A 6688-nucleotide genomic window follows, 5' to 3' on the forward strand; every position below is an offset into this window, starting at 1 on the left:
CCTGAAATGAATGTTTATGTATATGACTATGTATATATTTACATCTATACATAGTCATATACATAAACATTCATTTCGGGAAGTTGGGGTTAGTTGGGAATGTGGATACTTATATCAGAGAATAAATTCACTATATGTTTTATTAAGTGTGCTTTGGTTGAATTCTAAATACTTTTATAAATTATAATTTTGAGATTGAGAAAAATTAATATGCAAGAAAGGTTATGAAGTCTTCTAACAGCTTTTTGAAGGTGTAACTGAAATAAAACGAACTGTATATATTGAAAATGGAAATGAGTAACATGATAAGATGCAGTATATGTATGGACCTGTAAGACCATCTTTTTTTTGTTTGTTTGTTTTTGAGATGGAGTCTTTCTCTGTCGCCCAGACTGGAGTGCAGTGGTGCATTCTCAGCTCACTGCAACCTCTGCCACACGGGTTCAAGCGATTCTCCTACCTCAGCATCCTGAGTAGCTGGGATTACAGATGCTCACCACCCGGCCTGGCTTATTTTTGTATTTTTAGTAGAGACAGGGTTTCACCATGTTGGCCAGGCTGGTCTCAAACTCCTGATCTCATGATCCACCCACCTTGGCCTCCCAAAGTGCTGGGATTATAGGCGTGAGTCACCGTGCCCAGCCTATTTAATATATTAACTCCCAAAGACCTCTTGTGCCCCTTTAGTGTTTCTCATTCCTCCCTCTCCTTATTCTAGCCACCCTCAGGCAGCCACTGATTATCTATGTCAATTAATTTATATTTTCTATAATTTTATTTATTTATTTATTTGTTTGTTTGTTTGTTTGTTTTTTGAGACAGAGTCTCACTCTGTCGCCCAGGCTGGATTAAAGACTTAAATGTTAGACCGAAAACCATAAAAATCCTAGAAGAAAACCTAGAAGATACCGTTCAGTACATAGGCATGGGCAAAGACTTCATGACTAAAACACAAAAAGCAACAGCAACAAAAGCCAAAATTGACAAATAGAATCTAATTAAACTAAAGAGCTCCCGCATAGCAAAAGAAACTATCATCAGAGTGAACAGGAAACCTACAGAATGGGAGAAAAGTTTTGCAATCTATTCATCTGACAAAGGGCTAATATCCAGAATCTACAAAGAACTTCAACAAAATTAGAAGAAAAAAAAAAAACACCATCAAAAAATGGGTGAAGGATATGAATAGACACTTCTAAAAAGAAGACATTTATGCAGCCAACAAACATATGAAAAAGAATCTCATCATCACTGGTTATTAGAGAAATGCAAATCAAAACCACAATGAGATACCATCTCACACCAGTTAGGATGGTGATCATTAAAAAGTCAAGAAACAACAGATGCTGGAGAGGATGTGTAGTTACATTGTTAGTGGGAGTGTAAATTAGTTCAACCATTGTGGAAGACAGTGTGGCGATTTCTCAAGGATCTAGAACCAGAAATACCATTTGACCCAGCAATCCCATTACTGGGTATATACCCAAAGGATTATAAATCATTCTACTATAAAGACACATGCACAAGTATGTTTATTGTGGAACTGTTCACGACAGCAAAGACTTGGAACCAACCCAAAAGCCCATCAATGATAGACTGGATAAAGAAAATGTGGCACATTTACACCATGGAATACTATGCAGCCACGAAAAAGGATAAGTTCATGTCCTTTGCAGGGACATGGATGAAGCTGGAAACCATTATTCTCAGCAAGCTAACACAAGAACAGAAAACCAAACACTGCATGTTCTCAGTTATAAGTGGGAATTGAACAATGAGAACGCATGGGCACAGGGAGGGGAACATGACACACTGGGGCCTGTTGAGGAGTAGGAGACCAGGGGAGCAATAGCATTAGGAGAAATACCTAATGTAGATGATGAGTTGATGAGTGCAGCAGACCACCGCGGCATGTGTATACCTATGTAACAAACCTGCACGTTGTGCACGTGTACCCCAGAAATATTATTTATTTTCATATATTGATCTTTTATCTTACATCCTTACTAAACTCACTGTAATTCTAATTGCTCTTTTGTAGATGCCACTGTGTTTGTATATAGGCAATTATATCATTTGCAAATAAATAGTTTTGTTTCTTTCTTTCTAATCTGAATGGCCTTCATTCTTGCCTATTGCACTGACTGGAGCTGCAAATGCAATGTTGAATAGTAGTTGTGAGAGCAGAAATGCTTGCATTTTTTATCTTAAGAGAAAAGCATTCATTTTCTTTCACCATGAAGTATGATGTTAGTTATAAGTTTTAACATAGATGCCTTTTATCAGGATAAGAAAGTTCTCTTCTATTTCTTCTTTGCCGAAATCTTCTTTCATGAATAGATATTAGACTTTTTAAAATGTTTTTCTGCATCTACTGAGATTATAATAAGACTTTTATTTTTAATATATTATTTTTGTGAATTATATTCATTGATTTTGGAATGTTAAACCATGTATTGCTGGAATAAACCACTTATTCTCATGATGTATCATCTTTCTATATCTTGTTGTGTTTAATTTGTTAACATTTAGTTAAAATTTTTTGGATATATATTCATGAAGATTATTGTTCCATAATTTTCTTTTCTGATAATGCCTTCTTCTGATTTTGGTATCAAAATAATGCTGACCTCATAGAATGGTTTAAGAAAATTCCCTTTTGGTCAATTTTCTAGAAGAGCATGTGCAGAGTTGGTATTATTTCTTCCGTGGATATTTAGTAGACTGTCCCATTGAAGCCTTCTGGGACTAGTGTTTTCCTTTGTGGAAGGCTTTTAACTGCAAACTCAATTTTTTAAAAACTATGGGGATATTTGGGCTAGCTACTTCTTCTTGAGTCAACATTAGTATCTTGTGATCTTCAAGGAAATTTCTCATTTAAATCTAAGTTACAGAATATACTTTTACAAAATTGTTGACCATATTACCATATTTTTCTGTTAATATTCACGGAATCTGTAGTGATGGTGACTCCTTCATCCTGTATATCTCTTTTTGTGTCTTTCTTTTAAGTTTTACCTGATTAATCTGGCTAGCAATTTATCAACTATGTTAATCTTCTCAAATACTTACTTTTTTATTTTATTGATTTTCCTCTTTCTATGTGTCTGTCTCTCTGTCTAGCTCTCTCCCTCGTTGATCTTTATGATTTTTGTTCTACTGGTTTATATTTTATTTACTGTGTTTTTCTGCTTTCCTAAGACTTAATCAATTTGAGAATTTTCTTTTTTAAACCAGGCATTTACTGATATAAATTTCCATTAAATACTATATTAGATCCATCCTACAAATTTTGATGTACTTTATTTTTATTTTAATTCAGCCCATTGTACTTTCTATTTTTTTTGTTTATATATGTTCTATTTAGTTTCCAAATACATGTTTGGCAATTTTCAAAATGTGTTTTTCTTATTTATTTCTAATTTCATCCTATTTTTATCAGAGAAAATACATTATATTATGTAATGTCTTTTACATTCATTGATACTTCTTCTGCAGCCAAGAATATGTTTTATGTTAAATGTTCATTGTGCACTAGAAAAGAATTTTTAGTCTATTTTCATTGGGAAAAGCATCCAAGCCTACTTTATCTGTAGTAAATTTCTATTGACTGTTGCTACCAATTTGTGATAACATCATCACCACCCACTTTCTTGCCATCTGGCTGCTTTTAAGATTATCTCTTTATGGCTGGTTTTGAGCAATTTCAGTATAGTGTGGCTTGGGTCTTTTTTTTTTTTTTTCATTTTTCTTGTGCTTTGGGGTCATTGAGTTTTTTTATCGATTGGACTTTATATCAAATTGGACACATTTCGATATATATTTATTTATTTGTACCATTTCCCACTTTCAGGGTCTTTCATTGTGTGTATATTAGGTCTTTGAGGTTTTCCTACAATTCATTCATGCTCTTTTCATTTTTAAAAATTATTTTTCTCTATGTTACGTTTTGTTTACTTCTGTTGTTATGTCTCCAAGTTTATTAATCTTTTCTTTTTCAATGTTTAATTTGTCATTTATTCCATCAGTGTATTTTTTTAATTTTAGACAATATAATATTCATTTCTAAGAGTTCAAATTGGATTCTTTTTGGAGATCTTGTTTTCTTAACTTTTTGAACATATGGAATACAGTGAATATAATTGCTTTAATATCCTTGTCTGCTAATTTTAACATGTTTCAGCTCTCTATCAATTCTCAAATTATTGATTAAGGTATTGATTATTCTCTCCTTCTGAACTGTGTTTTTACTGCTTCTTTGCATACAGGGTAATCTTTAATTGCATGCATGACAGGTGGATAAGTTACTTGGATAGAGTTTGACACTTATAAATCTTGTTTTATTTTTTGTTTGACAAATTGGAAGCAGGGTTTGACTTAGGATAATTGCTTACCACTAGTGAGGAATGGTATTTCTGAGTGTTCTACTTAATGCTCCATAAATTATGAGTTTTTCTGGTCTGGCTGGTTCTATTTTAGTCACTGTACAATCCTGAGCACTATTCCTTTTGATCTTTTCAGTTGGTTATTTTTCTGTGCTTCAGTAGTTTCCTCATACATATACCATATGCAGTTATCAATACTCTTTTGAATACTGAATAGAGATGCTCTGTAGATTGCCAGCATTCTTTTTCCTTGTAGCTCTCTTGTCTTGGTTACTTGGTCCTGAAAAATCTAGACACTTTGCTTTCCCTGTACTCTCAGCTCTGTCTTAACTCCTGCATCCACTGAGATCAGCATAAACTCTCTCTTCCAGCACCAAAGCTTGGAACATTCCAGGCAGTAAGCTGAGACTATTGTAGGGCACATTACTGTCAATACAAGAGTTGAAAGAGCAAAACATTTAGTGCAAGATTTGACCTACAGAGACAAATGTCTAGCCCTTTTTACAGATAATAGCATGTTAACTACCCAAAGGCAGGTGTCAGATTCCCAAAGTTTTCACTTATTAAATTACATTTCTGGTTTTCTCAAATATGACTCATTGGAGAGTTTTCAAATAAATTACCATTTGAACTATTTTTGCTTTTTGCTAGGTTTAGAGATTTTGTCAAAAGTTTTATTATTTTGTTTGTTTAACATCGATCAAAGAACTCAATATTATATATGTCACAGATAAAGTGATATTGATAAAATTACCGAAGTATAACAAATAGGTCAAATTTGTTTATTTAGTCTTGAATCACTATAAATTTATTAAGAGTATTAACATCAACCATTCTTTAACTGATTTTCTCCAATTACTTAAACATAACATGTTTTGGTAATAGTTTACTTTTTAGGTAACTCTTTTTTTTCATTGATACTCTCCTCTCCAAAAATGGATGCTCTTTGATATGTGAAAAAAATTATTATTCTGTTTTTGATCTAACATATTTAATACTAACTGTAAAAACCTTTTTCATAGGTTTCTACTTGTATTAGTCCACTTTTACACTGCTATGAAGAATGCCTGAGACTGGGTACTTTATTAAAAAAAAGAGATTTAATTGACTTACATTTCCAAATGGCTGCAAAGGCCTCAGGAAACATAAAATCATGGTGGAAGATGAAGGGGAAGCAAGGCATGTCCTATATGCTGGCAGGAGAAAGAGAGAAAAGAAAATTGCCACACTTTTAAACCATCAGATATCATGAGAACTCACTCGCTATCAAAAGAATGGCATAAAGGAAAGCACCCTCATCATCCAGTCACGTGCCACTATATCCCTCCCTCAACACATGGGGATTACAAGTCAAGATGAAATTTGGGTGGGGACACAGAGCCAAACCATATGATTAAGCCCCGGCCTCTCCCAAATGTCGTGTCCCTCTGACATTTCAAAACACAATTATGCCTTCCCAATAGTCATAGTCTTAACTCATTCCAGAATTAACCCAAAAGTCTAAAACTCACAGTTCTACATGGCTTGGGAGACCTCAGAAAACTTAAAATCTGGCAGAAGGCAAAGGGCAAGCAAGGCACATCTCACACAGTGGCAGGAGAGAGAAGGGAGAGCACTAGACATTTATCAAACAACCTGATCTCTTGAGAACTTACTCATTATCATGAGAATAGCATAAAGGGAACATCCCCTATTATCCAATCCCACTAGGTCCCTCCCTTGATACATGAGGAGTACAATCGACATGAGATTTGGATGGGGACACAGACTCAAACCATATCACTACTATAACACTACATTAGATACAGTTTCTGTGAATTGACAGAAACAGATCTATATTGAGCCTTACATTGTTGTCTAATCAGAGGCATCTTTCTAGTCAAGAGTGTGTCAAATTTTAGCAAGAGGGTTTCAGTTTTACTAAAGACGGGTTCTGTGAGACAACTCTGCAGTTCTTACGAGAATACAGAAAATTCATATTGAACCAATTTGGGGTACCTTAGCATGACTTCAGGAAAACTTTCCCATGGAAACCCCGCAGGCTGTGAAAGGAATATGCTCAGATGACAGCCTCATTGAGTTATTTGTGCAGCAACCCAGTATGTCTCTATGTCATGCCGTCACTCTTCCTGTCAAAAGTGGGGACAGAAAATAGTAGCAACTACAATAACAACAACAAAAATGTGATTGTGAGAGGGGCTGTAAATATTCTTTAAAAGTGTTTTATTTGAGAGAAAAAATTAGGAATATTTAGACAATATACAGCAGAGATCACATCTCAAGGTATTGAAATATACTCTCAG

The sequence above is a fragment of the Symphalangus syndactylus genome, chromosome 17, assembly GCF_028878055.3.
Source record: "Symphalangus syndactylus isolate Jambi chromosome 17, NHGRI_mSymSyn1-v2.1_pri, whole genome shotgun sequence".
NCBI lineage: Eukaryota > Metazoa > Chordata > Mammalia > Primates > Hylobatidae > Symphalangus > Symphalangus syndactylus.